The following is a 25,781-nucleotide window of genomic DNA, read 5'->3' on the forward strand; positions in this document are numbered from 1 at the left end:
CTGACTTCTTTTTTGAGAAGTCAACGCCTTCGTTTTCAGCTGAATCCCCCAAAGCTTGAATTTACACATCTGAGGAGAACCCGAACAATTCTTTCCTACCATTAAATCGTAAGCTGCACAAGGCAGGCATCTATTTGAATCAGAGTTGTGCTCAATCAATTGTCACATTTATTTTTTTTAAAAAGCAGGCATACAGTATTGTCATTTTTCTTTTTAAGCTCTTTCCAGCAACTTGGTCAGGAGGGTGGATGAATGTGATTATATCTGGGCAAGGGAGGCCCGTGGGTGGTTTCCCCAGACCAATGTGTTGAGTGGGACAGGCCAGAGGTCTCCAAACTGAAACTTCTGGATCCCAAGGGCCTCACCATTGATCCAGTTCTTTGGCTGGTTTGCAAGGGCATATATGGGTTTTCTCCCTTCTGACAGAGGCTGCAGGACCTTGACCCATCTGGAATCCTGCCTCTTGTCTGGCTGAACACCGCTGTGTCTCTGAACACAACTCAATCTGGCCAGTTGGCTCAGAGAACAAACTCTTTGCAGATAAGTTACCTGGACCCTCCTGCTTCATTTCCCCCACGCTTCCCTCCCTCCCTTTCTTTTCTTTTCTTTCTTCTTCCTTCCTTCCTTCCTTCCTTCCTTTCTTTCTTTTTTGCTGTGTCTCTGAACACAACCCAATCTGGACACTTGGCTCCAGAAAACAAACTCTTTGCAGATACGTTATCTGGACCATCCCGCTTCATTTTCCCAGTGCCTCTCTTTCTTTCTTTCTTTCTTTCTTTCTTTCTTTCTTTCTTTCTTTCTTTCTTTCTTTCCATCCTTCCTTCCTTCTTTCCTTCTCGCTGTGTCTCTGAACATAACCCAATCTGGACACTTGGCTCCAGAAAACAAACTCTTTGCAGATACGTTATCTGGACCGTCCCGCTTCATTTCCCCGGCGCCTGCCTCCCTCCCTCCCTCCCTCCCTTCTCTTAGTAGGGACCCCCCCCAGCCCCGCTCGGCTGTTCCTGCTCTCCTTCCCACCCCACCCCAGTGCCTGCGGAGTGGATGGGGCGACCTTGTCCCGAGCCGAAGGAGCCCTCCCGCCCAGCGACTTGCCTCCCGGCCGCCACCTGACCTCCGGCCTCGGGAGGGGGGGGGTCTCTTCTCTGGCCTCGAGGTGGGGCGGCGGACCCGAGGGGCGCGTTGCTCTACCAAGCTGGAGGAAGTTCCGTCCCGCTCTTTCCCCTTCGCTTCAAGTCTCCTTGGCAGCGGCGCTCGCTGTTGGCAAGGGACGCACCGATCTGGAGCGGAGCAGCGCGAGAGAAAAATCGCAAAGGGAAGCCAGCCCAAGCAGTTGGAGAGACTCGTGGCTTTGCCCTTTCCCGATGACGTAGTGTCCTGAGATCCTTCCCCTCCCCTCCCCGCCCCCCCCCCGCCTTTCCCCTTACATCTTTGGAAGCCACAATTAAGCAGCACCGCTGGGATAAAACGCTCGGGCTGCCAGCGGACTAGGGCATTGCATCGAGAGATGGCCAGGCTGCGGACTTCGTTCCTCCTCCCTGGAGTCCTCGTTCTCCTGCTTTCCAGCCTCCCGGCTTCGTGGCAAGGAGGTAAGAGAAGCACCTCGGGCAGGCTGCGCCGGCTTTCAGCCTCTGGCCAGTCGCCGCTGAGGTGCTTTCCTCCTGAATGCCGGGCTAGGGCCGTCTGCCCCCTGGCTGCGGAGCCTTCTGGTCGCCTCCATCCTGCTCCAGCTTTGGGGGACTCCCGGAAGCCCCCGGGCTCTCCTCCTTCCCTACCCAGCTCTAGGCAAAGCCTCTCCGGCCCCTTTGGAGAAGGGAAGGGGCGAGGACCTCGGCGGTGCAGGTTACCATTGGCAGCAGAGAGCAGGGTGGGTTTCTACTGAGCCCCCTTTTTCCTGCCTGTCTCGGGGTCTCCCAAAACCCAGGGTTTCCAAGAGGGGCGCTGATACTGCATTTCTTTAAAAAAAAAAAAAAGATAAAAAGCCAAGACCTCTGCTGTGTGAATCAGGATGATTTGAAGGAAAGGCAGAGGTGGGGGAGAAGGTGGGATGTGAAGACACAAATCCAGAGGGATCTAGGACGACCAGAGCTCAGGTGGATCCCTAGAAGGGTTTCCAACTGCTGCGCTCAACTCTGGGTCCTGCAAGAGAGCATCAGAGCATCTCTGAAGGTGTGGCAGGTTCCCGAAGCAAACACAGAACCTGCAGACCCAGTTGGAGGGTTCCTTGTGAACCCCAGCATTTTCTTGCCTCTTTTTACTGTAGAGTGGAATCACAAGGTCTTGTTGACTGGTTAGGAAGCCTCACCTGCAGGGGCTCATGCAAGATATGTGGGTCCCTCTCAGCCTCCGTGACAGCCAAAATTCTTCACCCACTCTCCATGTAGGAAGACAGAAAGGTTACCGCATTTCAGGGACCAAGACAAATCTTGGCAGCCCAGGAGCTAGAGAGTCATCTTGTGCCAACCCAGCTCCACCTCTTGGATTTTGCATCCTTCCATGGGGCTGTTTTGGCGAACCATCCGCACTCTTAATGACATTCCCCTTTGCTTAGGAATCTCACTCTCCTGCTGAGTATTCTGGCTCCTTGTAACCCATCTGCTGTCTTGGAGCAAATCAGTTCCATAGATTTAGGATGTAGTTGATGATACTGAGGATGAAGTAAACTTTGAGATTTTTCTATACAAGTGTCCCTAAAGGATATTTTCCCCTTCTCTCTCCTCTGTGCCCAACCTGCTTCCTTTGGAATGGTCACCACTCCAGACAGAATAGGTAGTGATCTGAAAGTCGTCTTAAAAGTAATATATTTTTAACACACACACACACACACAACTCTATTGTATAGGGGAGATCTGCTGGATAGGTTTTGAACTAGGTGCGGTGAGAAGCAATTCTCCTAGAAAGTTAGCTAAAGACCCCAGTGGGAAGACTTAGCGTTTGGCTGGGCTTGTTCTTTTCAGCTTCACGAAAACATTGCCTAGGTAGGCAGTGAATGATGCTTTCTGTCTTCCTACATGGAGAGTGGTGAAGAATTTTGGCTGTCACGGAGGCTGAGAGGGACCCACTTATCTTGCATGATGCTTCAGATGCCTGCCTGGGTCCCTTTTATAAATGGTGTTACCCAACTTGAGAGGCACACCCAAGATCTCTTGAATTGCTGCCCTGCAGGATTCTGAGGGCAACACAGTGACCCAACATCTTTTCTGCATCTTCACAAAGGGAGTTGTTGGTAAACCTCCCGGTAGTAGGCTGCAGTGTGAGGCGGACAGCTGCTTTTTGCGAAGATCAACTCATCTCCATAATCTCCTTAGACTGGTTTGAGTTCTTTTTAAAAATGTCAGTTGGATCATTCCAGCAATGATTCCTCTCGTATTCGGTTGACCCCTCTGGTGCTCAGCAATGGCCAACTAAACACTTTCAGGAAACCTACAAGCAGCGCACAAGGGCTACATCTCCGCTTGTCTGTTAGTCCCCAGAACTATGCTGCACTAATCAGGCAAGCTCCACTTAGGTATCATAGCTCAGACTTGTTGATAATCCTCCCTACCCCACCCATAACTTGGTCTAATTTTTTTAAACGTTATCCGATCCATGATTTAGTGTATCCAACCCCATTCTCACCCATCCTCACCCTCCATTGTTTTGGAAAGCCTGATCTAAAATTCAGATCCTTTTTCATTTTGCCAATTCGTTGTATGATTTTTTTTTTAAAAAAGGAGACATGAGTGACCCCAAAGCATAGTGATGATAAAGAATTATTTCTGTTCATTACTTTCAACTTTCGGGGTGGGATAGGCAGTGTCTATCTTGCTGTTGCAACTAAAGAGCGGGGAAACTGGCTCATTGGCATCTTGCACGTATTGTAATAGGGTTACTTGGGGAGAATGTCTGGGTGTGTAATGTCCTTTCCACAATGGGCTTCCAAGTTGTGTTGTGGACATAGCTATGTGTATACAACAGATTTAGGCACAGGGGCTATGAATATTCAAGATCAGTTCAATAGGGGTTAGTCTTGGCTGCAATAGAAGTAAAAAAAATACAGAAAAGAAACCAAGGGCTCATTCTTGATGGAATACAAGAATGTTGGCCAAGAATTTTTTCAAGAAAGATTTATTAGAGGAGACAAGGAAATCAGAAATCCACAGAAATATGTCCCCCAAAGTTCTGTCCAGGTTTGAGAGCATATTCAGATGAATTATGTATGAGTTATTTCCTTCTACAAACTGTATACTATGTAGGAAAAAATGTCCCAAGGGTGTGAGGGGGCTGTCTGGGAGTTTTAACTTTTTGGAAGAAGGGAACCATAGTCAACGAGAAGATAAAATTTCTCCTGAATTTTACTGATGCAGTTTTCTTGGCAATAAAATGGAATTAGTTTACATTGCCTTTTTATAGAAGACTTTTCCATTTTCCTCTCAGCTAAATAACCCTGGTGGTCTCCCGTTCAGGTACTAATCAGATCTAACCCTGGCTAACTTTTTCAAGATCAGCTTGGGTAACGCCACCTGTTGTAAACACTCTTTTGCTGACTCCAAAACTGGCTTCAGACAGCCAGAACTCACTCTCTCAATCCTTCTCTCCCTGTGCTTAGGCTTCTATTTTGCCTTGATTGACCAGAGTTGAGTTGACTTTTTTTTGTCTTTGAGTGTGTCCAAGTGCCATGAATTCTTAAGAGGCTTGTAAATTCTTTGCTAAGAACTAACAGAGGAGAGTTTTCATGCTATTTGTGGATTAATTTAGACTAGCCTTTGGCAGGGAAAGTTGCAGAGGGAACTGGAAATTTATATCAGAGTTTCCTAAGTTGCATTTTCAGGTTGTAGCGATAACACATAAAAGAAACTAGATTCATATGCACAGACACACACAGACAGACAGACAGACACACACACACACACACACACAGACACAAACACACACACACACACACACAGGCACTTTTTTCCTATTCTCTCAAAGCATTTTTGCATTTCTGTTCTCCCTCCACTGTGTTCTAGAGTGGCATTGCAATCTGGATAGAGGTCCCTGATTGTTTGGGTTTGCAAAAAAGGATGTAAAAGAACAGCATATAAATCTGCAGGTACCCGTGCTCAAAAAATTCCCTTAAAAAGCAATCCCTTGCAAGCCAATTTGTGTGTGTGTGTTTCCCTGGAAACAACTCCCACTTGGCTAAATTGGACTTACTCCTAAGTAAGCATGCAAAGGATTGCAGAGAATGGCTTTAGAAAAACAGGATGCATACCACATTTGGCAACCCTTCAAATTTGGGTCTAGATTCCAAAGAATGCAATTATTACATTATTGTTAAAAGTATCTCAAATGTAGGACCTGTAAAAGAAAGGAAAATCTCCCTTGAGAGGAGCAAAATTCTTCCTGGCTCTATGGACACATCTAGACAACTTTGTTGGGGATAGTAGAGAAGCGCCTTGGTGTCACTTTCTTCTAGAACTGGTGGATTTCTGATGGTCTCATATTCCAAGAGTAGCCAGGTTCAACCGAGGTTAGCTTTTTCAAGATGAGCCAAGTCATCCAGGTGGTAGCATCTGTGCTGTGACATAAACCATGCGCAAAAACTTGGAATGCAATAGGTCTGCTTTCAGACTAACAAGCTACAAAGTGGTTTGGTGTATATGTGTTTGTTGTATGTATATGTGGGGTGGGGTGGGGATTAATAGAAGCAAAAAGATTCCTCTCTTATCTATTCATGGTTTCTCTGAAGAAATCACTTGATCTCACTTCTCCGGGTAAATTTCTTCTCATTTTTTTTAATCTGGAGCCATTCAGAAGATGTAGAAAGTAGATCCAAAACAGGAAGGACTTAGGGGTAGAAAGGGAAAGCTTCAAAATGTTTTTTTTTAATTCCGTGTTTGTTTGTTTTCTGCGTTGGAACCGGCTTTTTTCTAGATGTCTACTTTCATCCTCAATACAGTATCGTACTTGAAAGTACTTTTTTCTTTTTGCAAAATGCTGAAATTTCAAATTTTAGGAATGAATGTTGAATATTTGGTCCGATGCTCAGTATCTTCTTGGTGCTTAAATGTTGCTGAAATACAAAAACCTTGGGAAATAATATGCTGCCAAAGACTTATACGAATTCAAAAAGAATTCAGAATATATCTACTGAATGGTGAGTAGGAGAAGGAGAAGGAAAAGGACAAAGAGGAGGAGAAGGAAAAGAAACTCCAGTGTTTCTTCATTCCCGGTGTTTGCTTTTCTCAGCAAAATATTGGCTGGGCTCACATATTCTGTTTAAGCTCTAAGTTTCAATTATTGATTGCAGGAGTGTCCATGGATGGAGGGGTTGGTGGGATGAAAGAAATGAAGAGGGCAGCCAGGACTGCATGACTGAAGCCTCACCCTTTTTTTTTTCTTTACATGCGGGGTCCTGACTGTTTGCCAAATAAAACACAATGTTCACACATTATCCTACCCCCGTAAAGACCAGCCGAGCGTCCTTTCTGCCACTGGAGGGCGCTCTTCTTTTAAACCTGCTTCTCAGCAGTCCAGAGAATTGGTTTCTATTATTTATTATTAATAGTAATTTACAAGTGTGAACCACGCTAGAAGCTTCACTTATTTCCACTGTTCATTCTCTCTTTTAAAGCTGGATCATTGCACTACTGTAGCACAGCCATTTTCAGTGGGGCAGTTTTGGAGAATTTGGGGGTCAGTGGGGAAGGGGTATGTATGGGTGGTGTATAGGGGTGCTAATTGCACATCTGTACCAGAAAGTATATAAATCCCAGCCTCCAATTCTTCCAACGTTTGAGGCCATACATCAAGTTAAACCAAAGAAACTATATGATGACTTCAGCTTCAACAACATCTTATGCCAAACAACTTCACTAAAAAAAAAATGCTCTTTTTTTAAAAAAGAACTTTAAGAGATTGGGAGAACAGTGCAGAGAACCAACAGTGTAAATAGTGACAATCAGATGGATAAGGAGGAGGCTTAAAAATATACCCACAATCATTTCTAAACCCGTGTGCTCCCTTAGACGCACAGAAACACTAAAGACAATCATATTTATGCATTCCAAAAGGCCTCTTTAAAACATTTTCCCCAGTTCTAACGGATGCCTAAAATGTGGCATCTGGAAATTAATAAGAGTTCATTTTCATGCCACAAATCAAGCCATTATGTTTTCAGGTGGTTGTGAAAGGATATATACCAAAGTTTGAAATGCCCTGATAAACGGATAGAAAAGATTATAGTAACGCAATCAGGACTTCAGCAGGGCAACTAAGGTGCTTGGAAGATTTACTCCTTTAAAAAAAATCTACGGATGGAACATGATTGTTTTTATAACTATATATAGCACAGAGGGAGCGGTTTCGAAGAGTTTATATGATCACTGAGACTGGCTTAAATCACCCACTGAAATTGGCTGTAAATGTATTTCAAGGCTAACAGTAGAAAATATGGCTTTGATGTCTACCAGAAGGATCTTGCTGAGGGATAAGACAAGTGGGTAGTGCTAGATCTCCAATTAGAACTATTTGCCAGGGAGTCTAAGAAGAGAAAGAAGAGAAATCTTTGTATGGATCAGTGGTGGGTTGCAGACGATAAGCCCCGGTACGAGTGTACCGGAGCCTGCCCGGAGCACCGGATACCGTTCCGGTATGGTGCTCCGGAAGGCCCGCCCACCCGAGCTCCTTACCTGTCTTTTAAGGCTTCCGCACACACACATGGCGCTTACAGCTCCTGTGTGACACTCCGCTGAGCAGCTGGAGCATCGCAGAGGCAATAAGACGCATGCGCGCTGCACATGCACTCGTGCATGTGGATGCTGCCAGGCCTGTTCCAACCATATCGGTTGGAACGGGATCCGGAACCCACCACTGGTATGGATGCAGTCCAGGAATGGGTTGCTGCCGGATTGGTTGCTGCCGGCATTACTGCCGCTATGGTGCGTTCCATGTGTGTGTGTGCATTTCCACCAAAAAAGGTCTGCACATGCGCATATTAGAAAAGGGGAAAAATTACATTTCTGCGTCTGAAGATTGTTCTGCGCATGCACAGAAAGTAAAATCAAGATGGCGGTGCCGGCAATAGAACCGGTTTGGGGGCGTGGCAGGCCGAGTTACTACCTACTCGGCTGAACCAGTCCGAACTGGTAGGAACCCACCTCTGATGCAGTCTATGTTTGAGAGCAGGATTTGGGGGACAATTACCAGAGGAGAGCAGTGGCATTTACCGTGTATACAATGCACGTAGAAAAGAGCACAGCTTTAAATCATGTCCGGGAGTCTGCCCTATAGACAGTTTCTGATTCCCGCTCCCCTACAGACCCTCTTGCCGCTTGGGGTTTTTTCGAGGCGCATGAGTGGAAAACAGGATGCTGGACAGAGCAGGAGAGAAAAAGAAAAATGTTCCTCAGTCCATGCCAACCTCATAATTTCATAAACCTGGCAACTCCAACACTTGCTTTCTCGGTGTAATCCGGTCCCTTCCAAAAGGGGGCCAGAGACTGAGCAGCTGTTGGAAGTAAGCTGGGGCAAATTAGCAAAGATGTTTGGCTTTCTGCTTTATCGAGTGTTCTTTTAGTTTTTTTCTTTTTGAACTGTGTCCTTGTGAAACCTCTTTTGTTAAAATAGGCCTGTGAGATAAGATTACAGTTCCTGCTGTGGTTTATTCTTGTTCTCCCATCTATAAAATATAAAAGGGAGAGACCTGAAAATATAAAGGGGGAGACCTGAGGCTTGCATGAAAGGTGGGGGGGGTTGTCCCCCTCCTGGATTCTGTAGAGATAATGGAGTGTAAAAGCTTGGTGTGTTTCGGAATTGGCAGAGCTTTGCTTAAACTGCTGAGTGATTTTGTCCCTTTCCTCAAACTCAGAAATTAAGTCAGGCAAACAGAGAAATAGGCCAGTGGAGTCGCAAGCACTCTATTAATTACTTTTAACCCTTTCCCACCCACTCCCAAAGATTAGCAATAGCACTTAGACTTATATACCGCTTTGTAGAGTTTTACAGCCCTCTCTAAGCGGTTTACAGAGTCAGCATATTGTCCCCAACAATCTGGGTCCTCATTTTACCAACTGCAGAAGGATGGAAGGCTGAGTCAATCTTGAACCGGTCAGGATCAAACCCTTGGCTGTGGGCAGAGTTAGCCTGTAATACTGCATTCTAACCATTGTGCAACAACAGCTTTAGATTAGAGGCATTTATGCACAAATTAGGTTTACACAAGAGGTGGGTTTCTGCCAGATAGCAATAGCAATAGCAGTTAGACTTATATACCGCTTCATAGGGCTTTCAGCCCTCTCTAAGCGGTTTACAGAGTCAGCATATTGCCCCCACAATCTGGGTCCTCATTTTACCCACCTCGGAAGGATGGAAGGCTGAGTCAACCTTGAGCCTGATGAGATTAGAACTGCTGAACTGCAGATAACAGTCAGCTGTAGTGGCCTTCAGTACTGCACCCTAACCACTGCGCCACCTCGGCTCTAATCAGATTGGGCCGGATTGGGCAAACCAGTAGTGGCGGTGGGCAGGAGGCTCCGCCCACCTGCCCGGACGCTTCTGCACATGTTGTATGGCTTTTGATAAAAATATGGATAGAAGGTTCTCGAGAGATCTAAGGCTGGTCTGATGACAGAGCCATCTTCCTCGTTCATGATCTGGGTATTCAACCTTTGTATCATTCCAACTTATCTTATGAAATCTTCTGGCCTGTTCTTGTAAAGATTTGAAAATTGGCAGGTTGACTTTGAGAACAAAGAAATAAGTACAGATAGTCCTTAAGTTGTGTCAATCATAGGTTGTGACTATCATGTGACCAACCCAGTTTTACAACCTGCTTTGCAATGATCATTAAGCAAATGGTATGTGTGTTAAGCAGTGGTGAAATTCAATTTTTTTTACTACTGGTTCTGTGGGCGTGGCTTGGTGGGCATGGTGAAGGGGAAGGAAACTGCAAAATCTCCATTCTCACCCCACTCTAGGGCCAGCCAGAGGTGGTATTTGCTGGTTCTCCGAACTACTCAAATTTTCTGCTACGGGTTCTCCTGAATCTGTCAGAACCTGTTGAATTTCTCCCCTGGTGTTAAAGGAACCAGTGGGCCTGATTTTACTGAAAGCCAGAAATAACTGCGAGTAAATGGCGAAACCATTTTAAAACACGCCGGCCACATGATCACGGCATGCTGTAAACAGCCATAAATGTGGCCTTGTGGATAAGCTCTTGAAGGGAGCCTAACTGTCAAAACTTTGAATCTGGATTGCAAGTAGAACCACAGAAGGTACGTTGGAAGCTTGAATGGTCATTAAGCAAACTATCATAATCAAATACAGGCACTCGTGCAATTCAAATACTTTGGCCACCTCATGAGGACTCCCTAGAGAAGAGCCTAATGCTGGGAACAATTGAGGGCAAAAAAAAGAAGGGGCAACAGAGAATAAGGTGGCTGTAGGGAGTCACCGAAGCAGTAGGCACGAGCGTAAATGGACTCCAGAGGATAGTAGAGGACAGGAAGACCTGGTGGAATGTTGTCCATGGGCTTGCGATGGGTCACACACGACTTCGCGACTAAAAATAACAATCCATGCAATATCCCCAAGCATTTCTGCTTCTCTCCATTTTACTTTATTTTTGCAACCATCCATTCCTTTTGCCTAGAACTCTGAGCCTGTCCCTGCGCAGTGGATGTGAAGCCTGCTTCCTTGAAGGTGTAGTTTTTGTTTCCTTAAACTCTGCCTCAGGCTGGTGCCTCACAGCATCTCAGCATTAAGCTGATTAGCCGATTAGCTCTGCAGCTCTTGGATGCTCTTTCTTGGGCTAGGCACAAGCTGCCAACATTCATTAGAGTTTTGAACTTCTGCCCTTCTCCGGGATCTGAACTTTGGACTCAAGACTGTGGCTGCCATTGTGGGAGCGGGGGGGAATCAATCCGGCCACATTCTTGGGAGAGAATCCCACTGCCAGACCACTAATGATTGGGGTGCCCACATATGGCTGCCCAGTGGTAAGGCATAGGTTGTGTTTAATTCTAGCTGAAGCCTATAATTCTGCCTCGAAGCAGGTGCTGAAGTCTGACCTATCCAAGTAAAAATTATTTCAGTTTTTCAGAAATGCAGCACATTAAAAAATATATCCTCTCTTTCCAGCTTTCCCTTGGACTATTTTACTTATTTCGAAGCAAGTACTAAGAAGTAGATTCAGGCAGGACTACAGTTAGAGTGTTATAACATGTGCTTGACTTGTTCTGCATCGCCAATGAAATCATCACTACAGCTGCATCCTGTGCGCCAGGGGTGTCAAACTCACATTGTCACGGTGGAGTCACATGACGTATCAGGACTTTCCCCCCCCCTTCGCTAAACCAGGCATGGGCGTGGCCAGCGTATGACACATCCGGCTTCTGGGCCGGGAGATTGACAGCCCTTCTGTGGGCAGTTTTCATGGAAAGCCAATCTGGTGATGCTTCTGTATTTTACTTTTGAAATTTAGTGATGGCTATTATAAGAGACAAATCCTGCATAATAAAAGCATGGGAGGGGTATAGAGGTGTGTGAAGTATGTGTGTATGCGTGTGTATGTGTGTTTAAGTGCAACAGAGTATTTTGTAGTTATATAGAGAGGGGATATTGTATAATGACATATACTACTTACAAGAACCATAATGGAGTCTGCCCATTATGGTCATAAGTCATAATGGTTGTAAAATGGATCATTGCATGACTGACCTAATTTTACGACCTTTTTTGTGGCAGTCATTAAGTGAATGCCATGGTCGTTAAGCAAACCTATTGTTCACTATAGGGTGTTTTGGCCAGAAACCACAAGTCAATGTTGGTTTTCAGCAAAACATCATAAATCATGATCACGTGACCACGTGACCACGGGGTGCTCCTAAATGCAGGCCAGTTACTGAGTGCCCAAAATATGGTCACATGACCTCCTTAAGAAACCAGCCATAGGAACTTCAGAATCATGTTGTGCCTTTTGGAGGGGGGGGGGCTCTATCATAATCTCAAACAGTCACTAAGTGACTATAAATCACTAAGTCACTAAGTGGCATATAAATCCAATAAACCTCAAAGTCGTCATAATTTGAGCACACTCCCTTTATAACAAGATGGAAATGGGCAGGTAAGCTTTGGTGGGAAACCATAACACTGTCAAAGCTGAAAAGCTCCTCACTCACATCCTATCCTATGCCTAGACTTAGTGAGACTAATGTTACTTATTGAAATAGTGTTATATTCACAGAGCTGTTCTCTGGATGGATTACTGCTCACACTGCTACTGGAAAGCAAAGCTTCTCCACTTTGCTTGAATCTATGCTACTAAAATGCTTGTGTATGTTTGATAGTTTGTAACCTTCAATTGAATGAAATGTTGCATCATAGGGCAACAATTTTTGAATTGATATATCTCAATTGGGCTAACTTACATAATGGGTCCAAAATTTAAAATCCATGATTTGACAAAGTTGTGGCCACTTCATTGTTGCTGTGCTGCCACACTGTTGTAGTCAACCACAGTCACATGATTGTCATTTACACCACTCCCTGGGGAAGTTGGCAGAAGTCAGAAGTCACTCACACTCGCGTTGCTTTTTTGACCATCGTGGTAATTCCATTTCTGTTTAGGTAAGAAAATATTTGAAACAATTACCCAATAAGTCAAAGTCCATAAAAGGTGCCCTGAAATAACAGCATATCTTATTTTAACCTTGATCAAATAAACCAACTTCATATTCCTTCCTTTTACTCCTAGCGGTCTTAATCATTATTTCATTCAAATATTATCATAGGATTTTATTCATCTTCATTTCTTTTTCACATTTCATATTCATCAAGGCCTTAACAATCTCTTTTGTAAACCCAACAACAACAAAAATTACCTGGTCACTCTCTTGGTTTGTCATTTATATTTCTCTTTAAAATTTACAACCTCCACCAGTTAACTTTGAGGATTCAGTGAGACATCCTTTTCTAAGTCATTCTCTTGGCCTGTCAATTATAAATCAATTTTCAATGCCATTTCCCCATGGCCCTGTTCTGACTGCGCATTAAGCACACACACTGGGGGGGGGGGATTAATTGAGCCTGCACATTCTGCTCCAGACTCCAGGTTAAGAAGGAAGCCCATTACCGTTGAGGGTGGATGTTGGGGAAACAATTCCTAACATGTCCATCAAATGAATAAGAATATTGGTAGCTGGCATAAATGATGGGATGTCTTTACATTGTAACCTTCATACCAAAAATATCACTTACTGAAGTCCCCCTCTCTGTGCAGGGATATTCTCAGGTCAAAAATAATGGGGGAAGGCCTTCTAATTCCCCCCCCCCAAGAATTCTCTCCAAAATCTCCCTTCCTGTTAGATAACACCAACTTTATCATACACTATCTAACCAGCATTTCAGGTAATCCTTGATTTTGGACTAGAATTGGGAGTGCAATTTCAATTTCTAAGCAATGTAATCATTAAGTGAGTCATCATTTGGCCTGACCTGATTTTAAAACCATAGTTATCACGGCCTTTAAGCAAATCACATGTTCCTTAAGTAAATCATGTGATAATTAAGTGAACCATACTGGAACTTCAGGGACTGGTTATAAGTCATTTTTCCAAGGATGTCATAACTTCAAACTATTGTTAAATAAACCGTTGTGAGGACTACCTGTAGACTGGGCAAAATTTATTATGGGCTACAAATGCTGAGTTGCTACATGAGGTTTCTACACTTATTATATATGGCGCATGGCGGCCACAGGCCAATGAATGGAGCTGTCAGAAGGCCAAGATAGAAGATGTTTCATAGGATGGATTACTTCTCTTTGGCTTTTCTCATTGGTGGATTTGAAACAGCAGTATCCCAGGTAATCATAGGGCCTCTCTGCATACCCCAAACCAAGAAACTGCAAAGCTACAACTGGGAAATCGGAGATGATGTATTTCTTTAAACATTTCCCTCAGGCAGATCTTGAGACCTGGCATCATCAGAAGTCATTGGCAAAAGGTTAGATTCTGAGAGGTTACAGGCTCCAAAACTGACAAGGAGGGAAAGTTCACTCCATACGGTTGAAATAAAGAATTGATTTGTTTTCAGCATGCAGACTTCTCCCATTTAGACTATTAAAATCTTCCTATTTACAAGCAGAGGAAACGAAGAACCATTTTGATGAAAATTCTTTCATGTTTCTCGGGGATAAGCCTCCCCATTAAAGGAACTTGGTTTGTTAATTATTTCCCAAATATCTTTTGCCCCACCCCACCCCATCATTTGCAGCCTGTTCTTCTCCAGTACACTCTCGGTTTTACATTGTTGGTGGACATCGTAGGAAAAAGAAGAAAATGACAGCTGCCACATATTTCAAGAAAATTCTGCAAAGCGTCTCCTTTTTTTCAGTCAACTGCAAAAAGATACAAAAGAATAAGAAAGAATATCATATTTTAAAAAGACTTTGGAGAACATTTAGCTCATTGTTGCAAACTCAGGGAAGGAAAGAAAAGAAGAAAAATGGGAAAGAACAATGTAATTCCTTAATTTCCATGCACCTCTGTAATCATTCATCCACAGTGATAGTAAGCAAGCAAGGCAGAAGGACATTTTCAGTATAAATTCATAGGATATGAAGATATTGTAAGAATCCTTTGTTATCCATTTTGAGTTTGATTTGCTTGGGCGGGGGAAAATACCTCTACCTTTAACTCCTTCAGTTGTGTCTGTGAATCCTTGTGTGCACTAACAAGAAATCAAGTCAGGCCAATATACAGTATTGCATAGGAACCCAAAGGACTGAAATTGCATTGAAATTGAACAAAACCATTCTTTTAAAAAATTCTATGTCTAAGAATAGGAGATAGCATAGATAGATAGATAGATAGATAGATAGATAGATAGATAGATAGATAGATAGATAGATAGATAGAGATAGAGATAGAGATAGAGATAGAGATAGAGATAGAGATAGAGATAGAGATAGAGATAGAGATAGAGATAGAGATATATGTGGCTGTATGTATGTGTGTGTATGTGTGTGTGTTTGTGTATGTTCCAGCATAACTTTGGAACGCCTCAAGCAATTTCAACAAAACTTGGTACACAGATGATTTACTCTCTAGAGAAAAATACTGTGGGGGTAAGACACCCCTAACAACCCTCGGGGGGGGGGTGTTGTTCTGTTAAAATACAGCCTGTTGTGCCGTACTGCCGTACTGCCTTCTACTGTACAGTACAGCAGAGTTGCCATGGTAACAGCTTTACAGTATTCCACAAGGGGGCTCCCTCTGTTAAGGGGGAAAATCCAATATTAGAAATTACGCTTGATCTGGACATTTCCCCCCTATAAATAAATACTCTGGGTTATCAGCTAGTTTTATATAAAAATATCACCAGGAGTAATGGAACAAAAAAACAAAAAAAAAAAAAACTAAGGCCACTCTTGCTTCTTCTCTTCTGTTCCTATTTTGTTTGTTGATCCCACATAGATGCATAGATACTTCTTTTTAAAATAAATTTGCTGGTGTAAGGATTAGTGGCTCCAATCCCCAGTGAGCCATAAGCTGTCTTGAAAGTTATGAGAATTCTAGCTCTTGTTGCTCTTAAAGAAATGCCAGTCAGCACAAAGTTTGCAGGAATATTGCAACTCTATGGTTAGGTAGTCATTGTTTTCAGGATAAGTAACTTTATTGTCTTTGGATGACAAGGTGGTTAATCCCACCATCTTGTTTAAAGGTAAGCCTTAGTCTGTGCATCTTGCAAACACAGGGTGCTGAATTGTAAAATGATGCTTCTCAAAAGATTTCTCACTGGAAAAAAAAATCAAAAAGAAGCACATGAATTTTTATGTTTATTCCCAGGCTCTGTGTGATCTGAAAACATGCAGTTTTATTAGCTAACATTAAACAAATGGTATCATATCAATGGATTTTCGGACCAGTGTTTCTTCATGCAGAGTTTGGATTCTTACCAATAGTACATTTCAGGACAGAGCACTCCATGACATAAATAGTTTAGGAGGCGATTTTAAGCCTTGACCGCTTCCAAGAAAATGGGGGAAATCTGTTTAACAGACACAACAGGCTCCTGACCAAAGAGACACATGTGGTCAATAATTTTCCCCATCCTTTGGCTTATGATTTTTTTTTTAAAAAAAATAGAATTCGTTGACAATATTCTTCTGCATTTTTCTCTTGATTGGCCCTCAAATCCAAATTGCTTTTACTACAGAAGTAGATAGGGTGACAAGTGCATAGAATGAAGAATATCTATGGCTGTCATATTTTTTAATGCTCTTGAGAACATCTGGCTTGGAACAGAAGGGTGGATAGAAGAAAGACGCCCTAAAGCTGGGAGGTGTTTGGGGGAAAGGAGGTCAGTGACTTTTTAAATTCCAACTCACTGCTGGAGTTGATTGACAGGATAAGAAGTCCTCATTCCCAATGCTGTCTGATCTTCATGGTTCTGGATTTTTGCATAGATTTTTTAAAATTCTTTTTCTATATATGTTTTTACAATTTGTGAGCCTCTCAGAGTCGCATTATCAGGGAGATGAGCTGCGTATACATTTTGTAAATAATTAAATTGTGGCTCTTTCCTTTTTTGTCACATGGGGCTTCCTAATCTTTGTAAAAATTTGCATGTTAATATTACTTGGATATTATTATGGTTGATCACCCAGTCAGCCAGATGTTGAGACTGAATTTGTCATGTTTGTCCACCTATTGAGTCCTTGCCAAGGACCTGGGATAGGCAGATGTCATTGTTTAATAATATTAAGCATGTAACCTGTTCCAAGTAAAGCCACCTTAGCCTATTGACTGATTTTATTCAATGCCAATGATGCCCAAGCTCCAGTTGCTTTGGAAATGAACCCAAGGCACCTATTGTTATTGGTACTTTCTTTGCTTTCTTTTGCCACAGTCATTCTACTTCTATTTGCAAGTCTTTACTTCATTATTATAACTTAGATTTATAACGCCATTACATTAAAAAAAAACTCAGGGCAGTATGTGGGACAACAGACAGTATTTTCAAATCTGCTTTCAGTCTGGAGGTTATAGGAGCTGAAACTAATGTGGTCACCAGGTTGGAAGAAACTGGATTATAAATTTATGGCCTGTTTGGCAGTTTCAGCACTCTTAGAAGAAAAAAGGATTCTGGGGAAAATGCAAATTAAACAAGAGTACTAAATCCAGATTCTGCAAGTGCTTTTGTGGAGCTTTAACAAGTTGCCTAAACTCTTTCCAGGAGTGTCTCCCATCCAGCAAGCTAAGAAATATGGTATTTGTAGATCCCTCCCCCTTTTTTTTCTGAAATCTGAATTCGGACTATAGGATCTAGCAACTATGAAATGATGAAATCAAAAACCCCAGGCCAGTTTGGAGAGGGGAAATGCCTATTTTCCTAAGCACTTACTGATTAGTCTTTTGATTTACATACTGTGAACTGAAGGTCCAAAGCTTGAAGATGGTATGAAAATTGTCCGGAATCCAAATAATAAAATTTTGGCACACAAAGAAAAAATAATTAAGGATGCACATTTTTCAGGCTTTGATATCTTTATCAAGTCCAACAAAACGTCACTAACATCTGCCTTAAAAAGTTATTGCATTGATCATCCAGAAATGTTCTCTAAACATCAATTTGGCATCTTTGGAATGGGGAGAAGTGTAGCAATAGGGGATATTTTTTTCTGATCAGGCAAGTAATCCAGTATGGTTTTCTCTACATCATCAAAATCTGCTTCCCTAGAGTTCACTTGGATAAACACATATTTATCTTACAATAGATAATACAATACAATACAATAGACCACAGAGAGCAGACCAAAAGAGAAAAGAGGGAGGCCACCATATTTCAACATATCCTGGCTATCAATGTCTTTCTTGGACCATTCCTCTGTTCCTTTGCTTTCCTCTTGCTGTCCCCATCTCATGAGTAAGGCTATCTTCAGTCAACCTTAGCCATATCAATATAATATGCCCCCATATATTCTGACTTCAGCCAATGGCAGTCTTAGGGTGGGTAAAATCTGTTGCATGTCACTCATAACCTGAAGGGACACTGTCAGGGACTATAATGACTAGGGGCCCGGATGGATGAAGGAGAAAGAGAGAGAAGTCAGCAATGAGGGCAACATATTGCATATAATGTTAGTTTCTGGCCATAGGGATAGGTGGAAACTCCATAGTGAGGAAATATTATGTTTCTTCAACTGCCCATGGGTTATACCCTGTTTCCACAAATATAAGACCTCCCTGGATAATAAGCTCAATCAGGCTTTTGACTGCATGCGCTAAAATAAGCCCTCCCTCAAAAATAAGCCCTCCCCTAAAACATTTAAATGCATGCACAGCCAGTCCCCGCCATTTTCTGGGGGAGAAAAGGGGAGACATGCCCCACGCACCCTACATGCACCTGCCATCCACCCGGAGGCCACTTCCACAAACCCTAACTTCTGCACCCCTTCTCTTAGTGGCGGCCGCAAAAAGAGCAGCAGGCCCAGCAACATTAGGGCTGGCAAGAGTGTACCGGATATAGAGGCAGAACCGCCGGCCTTCTCTGGGTCAGCTGACCCATGGGTCAGGGTTAAGGGGCCTCCTGCACCTCAAAAATAATAAGATCTCCCTGAAAATAAGGCCAAGCGCTTATTTTGGTGGGTCAAAATAAAATAAGACACTGTCTTATTTTTGGGGAAACGCGGTAGGTTAGCCAAATTACTTTCCCAATAGTCCCCAATCTGATTCAACAGCCCCAGCTCCATGTCTACTTCCTGTCATCACCAACACCCTCTCACTTGAGATGGGAAATGTCATTGTGTTGGGGGTGGCCTCAAAAATGTGGAAATAATTAGGAGCGAGCCAGGCAGGGGAACATAGGCATCTCTTAGATGGGGGCAGAAAGGATTATAAATGTAAAAATAGCAGTGTATAAATTTCCTGGAATCAGGAGGTGAGGTCTTCTTCTTTCTCCATGGCCCCCAAAGTCCTTTGTCCCACAAAGCTATGGGGTGTGCCTGCAGGCATAAAATGTTTCACCTCTGTCAGGTTCTCTTTCCCCTCCCAATAAAGACGACTACTCACACCAACCAAGACAGATTTTATGTCCAGCTGTGGCTAAGAAGAATGCAGGACACAAAACATCAGGTTCCTCTTCCAACAAAGGGGGCAGAATAGGTGGACCACGAGGTCCAGTCCAACTTCAAAAACGCAGGAAGGATTTTAGTCCACCAGGAGTGCTTCGTAGAGAAGAGCCACGATGGGTTAAGGACCATCATTTATTGCTAAAGCTAACTTTTATTTCCCTTTCCTTTCTCAAGAGAGAAAACAGTATCTGATTTCTATCCGCAGTTTAATCAGAGAGATTTCAAGGATCACAGAAAAGAGTCTTGGATGGACTCCTGAGTATGGCTGGCTGGGGAATTCTGGGAGTTGAAGTCTGCACATCTTAAAAGTTTCTGAACTTGAGAAATCTGCCCTAGAAAGTGTATCGCCCCCCCCCAGTGTATATAAAAAGCCATTGTATACAGCTTGACCGAAAACTTGCACACACAAAAAAAGACCTTTAGTCAGTGACATACCAGTGAGTCTTCATAAAGTAATACTAAAGTAATGCCGTCTTCCTCCCATTGTTTTGATGAGTTAAGCACCTAAATTGGATTATAAAACATGCTGAATTTGGATTTTTTTAAAAACACCATTTTGTTTGCATGGTATCCCCAAATGAAGATTCATGTTGTGGTTTAAAGTTATGGTCTACTTCACACCAGACCATAGCTGGGCTCCCAAAACTACACACATCCATTTTAATCCAGGTCTGATATGTTGTGTAAACTCAGCCCAACAACAAGACAGAAAATATGATCTTACTCAGCCCTTACTCATTCATTCAGATGAACAGAAGCCATAAGCACCTCCATCTCTCATTTGGCGATTTCACCCTGGAGCCTCTCTTGCACATCTTTCACATTTGGCTCACGCCATGCACAAGTAGTTATGTGCAGCTAGGCACCATCTGCACTTCACTTCTAAAGTGGAGACTGTGCACCATCAATCATACTAGGATTCATGCGCCAGAGCAGCTTCCCTCCTCGCATTCTGACAGCCAAACGCCTGGAAGTGTGTGAGCGCTGTGCCAGGAAGACCCCAGTTCAACTCTCTCACAGACTCACCAACAGCTAAGCTGCAATCTATCAGGCTTAGTATCCTCTCTTTCCCCAAAACAAAGATCAACCATATGGTGATGATAATGAATTCCTGGAGCACCTTACGCAAGGTTACAAAGATGTAATATATGTGAAGAATCCTGGCCCTTCTCCAAAAGCACTAGACAAATTAATATCCTGGCCCAGAATGTTGTATTCTTGTGCCTTCATAAATCATTTGCAATAATCCCGCCATCTGATTTCTTCAGCCTCCATGTGCGTGACCTATTATTCGTCATTTCTGATAGAAGCTGTGGCCAGTCATATGGGACTTACCCTGGCTACACTGTGTAGTGGTTTACAAAGCAGCAATCACAGCAAAGTGAGTATTCCTGGACTTTTAGGAAGATTTTTAGACAGCGTTTCTCAACCTCAACCAACTTAAAATGGGTGGACTTCAACTCCCAGAACTCCCAATCTTGGTCACTTCCAAAATTTCTCTACCTTGGCCATTTTAACACATGTGGATTTCAACTTCCAGAATTCCCCAGCCAGCATGAGGGCAAGGGAATTCTGGGAGTTGAAATCCACACATTTTAAAATGGCCAAGGTTGAGAAACAATGTTTGGGAGCCTACCACTGATCATCATGGATGGTGCTTTTAGGATATTCTGAGTAGGTTTAGAGACATGGCAGAAGTGGCATAGCAAAACTTTTGACGTTTCTATATTAAGCCACATAATGTGGTGGATCTACTACTCTCCCTTCCTGCCTGAGCCAAACAGCCAGCAAAATACTGAACCAGTACTGATTTTCATTTTAAATGACAAGTGTATAATTACTCCAAAGTAACAAGTATGTGAAATTTGCCCTATTTAGAATAACAGGGCTGGCTCGCCGGCTGTCTACCTACCTACCTACCTACTTACCTGCCTACCTACCTATTTAGCTAACTAGCTAGCTAACTATCTCGGTGTAATGGTCCAACGGTTAAAGATGCTGAACTTGTCAGCTAAAAAGCTGACAGCCCAGGTTCAGATAACAGGGCAAGCTCCCATTTCTTGTCACAACTCCTGCTCACCAAGCAGTTTCAAAGTATGCAAATGCAGGTACAGTAGATAAATAGGTAGGATGATAACAGTGTCCCATGTGCCTTGGCGTATAGTCATGCTGATCATGTGACCACATAAATGTCTAAATGTCTAAACATCTACCTATGTGTTATCCATCCATCCATCCATCCATCCATCCATCCATCCATCCATCCATCCATCCATCCATCCATCTATCTATCTATCTATCTATCTATCTATCTATCTATCATTTATCTGTCTATCATCTATCTATTTATTTAGCAAATGTATATACCGGTAGCTGCCCACCTCACCAAAAGTGATTCACATAAAAGGTGGCACAACAAAAACTGCAAAAACGAGATAAAAATATTTTTTTAAAAATCATATTACTAAATGTCATAAAAAACAGAGATACAAATCATAGGCAAAAAGAGGATAAAATGGACCCCTCAACAATGATGCCATCTAAAGAAGTCTCCAGGTGCCGTGTTTTGAGGACTTTCCAGAATTATCAAAAAGGAGGTAGATTTAAATAATTAATAATTCCTTCACCAAAAAGGAAGATAAACCACAGTTTCGTTCATGATCTTATTCCCAAAAGTATCTGCCTCCATTTTCAGAATTCCAGTAAATCTAAAACGAATTTCAAACATGGATTATTTGAGGGGGGGGAAGAGAATTTCCTCTGAGGTAAACACAATATTTACATGTGGATTCTGGAAGAAATTTTTACTTACGATGCTTTAGAAACTACAAAGGAAAATGCTCTAAGGAATCTGAAGCAGTCCAGAATAAGACAGTGGAAAGTAAAACTGAATGCAAGGGGTGAAAAATCTAAATCTGGAATTCTATAGGCATTTAATTCTGAGTAAATATTATTTTGATTGGACTCTAATCATTGTTGAAGCTTATAAGAATGAGTGGTGATGGGGATTGGACCCAATAGTCGAAAAGGTTCTTTTCAGTTCTGTGGCTACATTCAATCTCTTTAATCCGGTTACTGGATATACTCATGTTGGGGTTTGCACAATATTTGAATCATAACTGAGTGAGCAGTGTGTGTACCATATATTAAATCACAGAAAAGTAACCCACTTTAACACCACCCAAGTTTAGCCTGCTGACAAATGTATCTGCTAGGTTTTTATCTCACTTCGTTGAGCATCCAAGCGTCCTCCATCTTTGGGATGTGCTAACAGTAATTTGGCAGCGGGCGGTTCTCCACCTTTCCTCTGCTTGTATGACTAAGCCCCCAGGGACTCCTCTGAATGTTGGATTCACCCTGGAATGTGATAGCTTGCATTAATTAAAAGCAACTTTCAAAGCATGTGCTGAATGCATTTGGCTTCCCATCACAGGCTCAAAGATTTGATTGAAGGTTTAATTGACTCAGACGAAGCATGACGGATGGAGGACTTCAACCAGAGTCGCTGGATTTGCCACTTTCTCTAAGTGACATTTCAAGGAGGGTCTGCCACCCTGAAGCCCGATCAAGATGAGCAGGCAACAGGGAATGAGCACCTTCCTAGCAGAAAAGCTCCAATTCTTCTGCCCGCTTTGTGAATCAGTTCCTTTGGAGGTTTGGGGGAAAGCTGTGTTCAGTCAACAGGGCACCGCATATCTCTGAGACTCTGCTGGGGGGTGGGAACACCAGGGAAGAGGCAGCTCCCTCCTCCCCTGATGAGTTGCAGCCAGCCAGCACACAGGCGCCTTCAGCTCCCCAAGGAGGCTGCAACACACAACCCATAGCATCAATGTCCCAGACAGCCCACCCATCTTGACCCCGTTTAAGCCCTGGCAGATAGGGCCTGCAGACAACTGGTGATGCACAAGTCTGCAGCCATAAACAGACTGCCAAGGGGATCATCCTGGGAAGACAAGACCACGCCAGTCTGGCAAAGGTGCTGCAATTGCACCGGGGACCTTGACATTTTTATACATTGTAGACCCATAAACATGGGTATGCGCGCACACAGGACATCTAAATAATACATAGGGTGTACATAGCCTGAAAATGAAACCGATTCATGATGGGAATTAATATCTAACAGCTACCAGGATTAATGCTGAACAGAAGAATCTCATTGACCAGGAGCATCGCTGCTGGGGTAGTGCAAACAATACTCTTGCCCTGACTGAGCTTCTTGGACTCGTCCACTTGGTCACTATGGATACAAAGTGCTAGATTAGATAGAATGACTGGAAGCCAACAGTGAGTTTATTCTGTTCTTATTTATCCTGGCTACAGACTTAATCTGGTTCATATTTATTGTGTCTCATCATACAAGCGCCCTGGGAGCTGAAGTTGTGTAAAAGGAGGAAGTTAACTATTTTTAAGGTGTACAAACCAAGCCAGCAATTCCCAGAATTCAGCAGAGGAAGGTACAATATTTATGGTGGGGGGGGAGGATAAAACCGAGCCAATTCTACCCTGTAAGTGCAGGTTAGCCTCAAGGATTTGATTTCTACGATTGCATTCGCATGACACACTTAAGACTGGTTACTAAATTAGAAAAAAATCATTTTTCTGGGCACATATGGCTGCTTCACACAAGAAGATAAGCCAGCGGGAAAAGCGGGGGGGGGGGGGGAATGGGACTATGGCTATTGACCAAGTTTAGCATGTTGTACAATTGTATCTGCAGAGTGATTGTATATTGGGTTGTTTTATTTATTTAGCTTGATCCTGGTTCTTGGTAGCAAAAGCTGGTATCTTGTTGCTGATGGGAAAAATGCAAAAACAATTTAAGGCGTCTTTGGTTATGCATAACATTTCCGATCAATTCTTTGTCAGTCTGTCTCCAGCCGTGACATTTCGGGGAAGGGGGTGGGGGGGAGAGAAAAATCTTTCCTTCAACAAAGGGAAGATGTGTAAACATTGTAAAAAAAAAAGTGGTTGAAGTTTTTCAACTCCAATGTTGGTTTTCTGTTCTCTCCCAAGTTTGCTCTAATCCTTTGGGATGGAAATAATAGGCAAAAGCAATGTTATTTTGTGTCACCCCCCATATTTGTAACAAAGCCACTGGCAAATTCTTGTGTTTAGGAAAGAAGGGCTTTTTTTTCCACATCACCTCTTTGTTGTCCATACCAAATCGTGGAAAGAGGGGGTGGAGATTGGGGAGGGAAGGTTTTCCAAAAGTTGATTTATTTTTCTGGGAATTAATATTGCAACAATGCAATCAAGTGGCTATGAGGCTCTCCCCTCTCCCTTACCCCTTGCTAATCCAAATAAAAGGAAAAGGTTTAATCAAGGTTGGGGTTGCAGTTTCTGTGCTAGCCCACAGATCCTAGACTTGCATCAGAAGTACCTCTGATCATTTTTCTTGACCCCAGAGAGAAACCCTGGAAACCATGCTATTGGTTTTGCTGATTTGCAAAATCAGAAGAAAAAAAAGACCAGTCAGAGGCAAGGTTCACACAAGAGAACACACAAACCAGCATACAGAGACACTGCAGTTTAAATAGGCTTTTACTTTCGTGGAAATAGAGGTATCAGAGTCCATCAAACAGTCCAAGTCATACACGGATAAGACAGTCAGTCATCAGAGTCTTTCAGTTAAGGGATAATCCAAATAACAAAGTCCATAATCATACAAACAGCCTGGTACTCAAAGTTTGCCAACAGTTGCAAAACTTACAATAGCTCACGGCACTTTCTAACAGCCAGCTTCCAAAACACTCAGATCAGATCAGCCCATCATCTAAAAAACAGAGAGCTAACAGTCATTCTGGCTCCCTCTTATGGCCGATTGAGGAAAACAGCAACCAATCACATTTTACAGTATCATTTAAAGAAACAGGTATAGCATTGTTACATGATTGATATATTGCCAACCCAACCATTAGATTATATTCCTAACAGAAACATAGGCTGGAAGGGAGCATAGAGGTCTGATAGTCCAACCTCCTACTCAAGACAAGCGCCTTATAGTTTTCTTGGTCAAATTACTACCCAGTCTATTTTTGAAAACTTCTAGTGAGTGGGTCCCCACAATCTCAGGAGGCAAGCTATTCCATTGTTTAATTGTACCGACTGTCAGAAAAAAAATTCTCCTTACTTCTAGGTTGAATTTCTCTTCCACCCATTGATTCTTGTCCTGCCCTCTGGTGCCTTTAAAAAAAAGGCAATCCCCTCTTCTTTGTGACAGCCCTGCAAATACTGGAAGACAATTACCTTGTCCCCCCTCATCTTTCTCTTTGATAAACTAAACATACCTAGCTCCCTCAACCATTCATCATATGATTTAGCCGTGATAACTTTTGTTACGTCCTCCCATCCCAGCCAGCGGGCAGGGCCAGAGCCGCAAGATCCTGATTGGCCCCGACGCACCCTCTGGCTGGCGGGAGAATTGCTGGCCAACTATTGGTCAGCCGCCTGACAGCTCTAGTATATAAAGAGCTGTCAGACAGGCGAGCGCTGTCCGAGTACTGAACTTCTGTTGTACGGTTAACGTTAATAAACCTGTTGAATTTTACCTCACGCCTAGTTTGTAATACTGGCGACGAGGATGACCGAGTCGGACCCAGTCATCGTCCCTGCCCTGGCTCCATCATCGGTATTCACCGCTTTCCGGCCAGAGGCCGAATCATGGGACGCATTTTTGGAA

At 43.0% G+C, this 25,781-nt stretch overlaps 1 long non-coding RNA gene across 1 annotated transcript in view; it reads left to right on the plus strand.

Annotated features, from left to right (window-relative positions):
- Window positions 1-1,182: 1,182 nt before the first annotated feature.
- The window catches only part of LOC148044876 (uncharacterized), a 48,110-nt gene continuing 23,511 nt past the window's right edge, over window positions 1,183-25,781 (plus strand). Inside the window, exon 1 of the long non-coding RNA XR_015697121.1 lies at window positions 1,183-1,589. This is a non-coding gene — a long non-coding RNA (uncharacterized LOC148044876). The remainder of the gene's footprint in view (window positions 1,590-25,781) is intronic.

Source organism: Thamnophis sirtalis, unplaced genomic scaffold, assembly GCF_051295495.1.
Source record: "Thamnophis sirtalis isolate CommonGarterSnake01/CBP01778 unplaced genomic scaffold, rThaSir2_p1.2 scaffold_6, whole genome shotgun sequence".
NCBI classification, from domain to species: domain Eukaryota; kingdom Metazoa; phylum Chordata; class Lepidosauria; order Squamata; family Natricidae; genus Thamnophis; species Thamnophis sirtalis.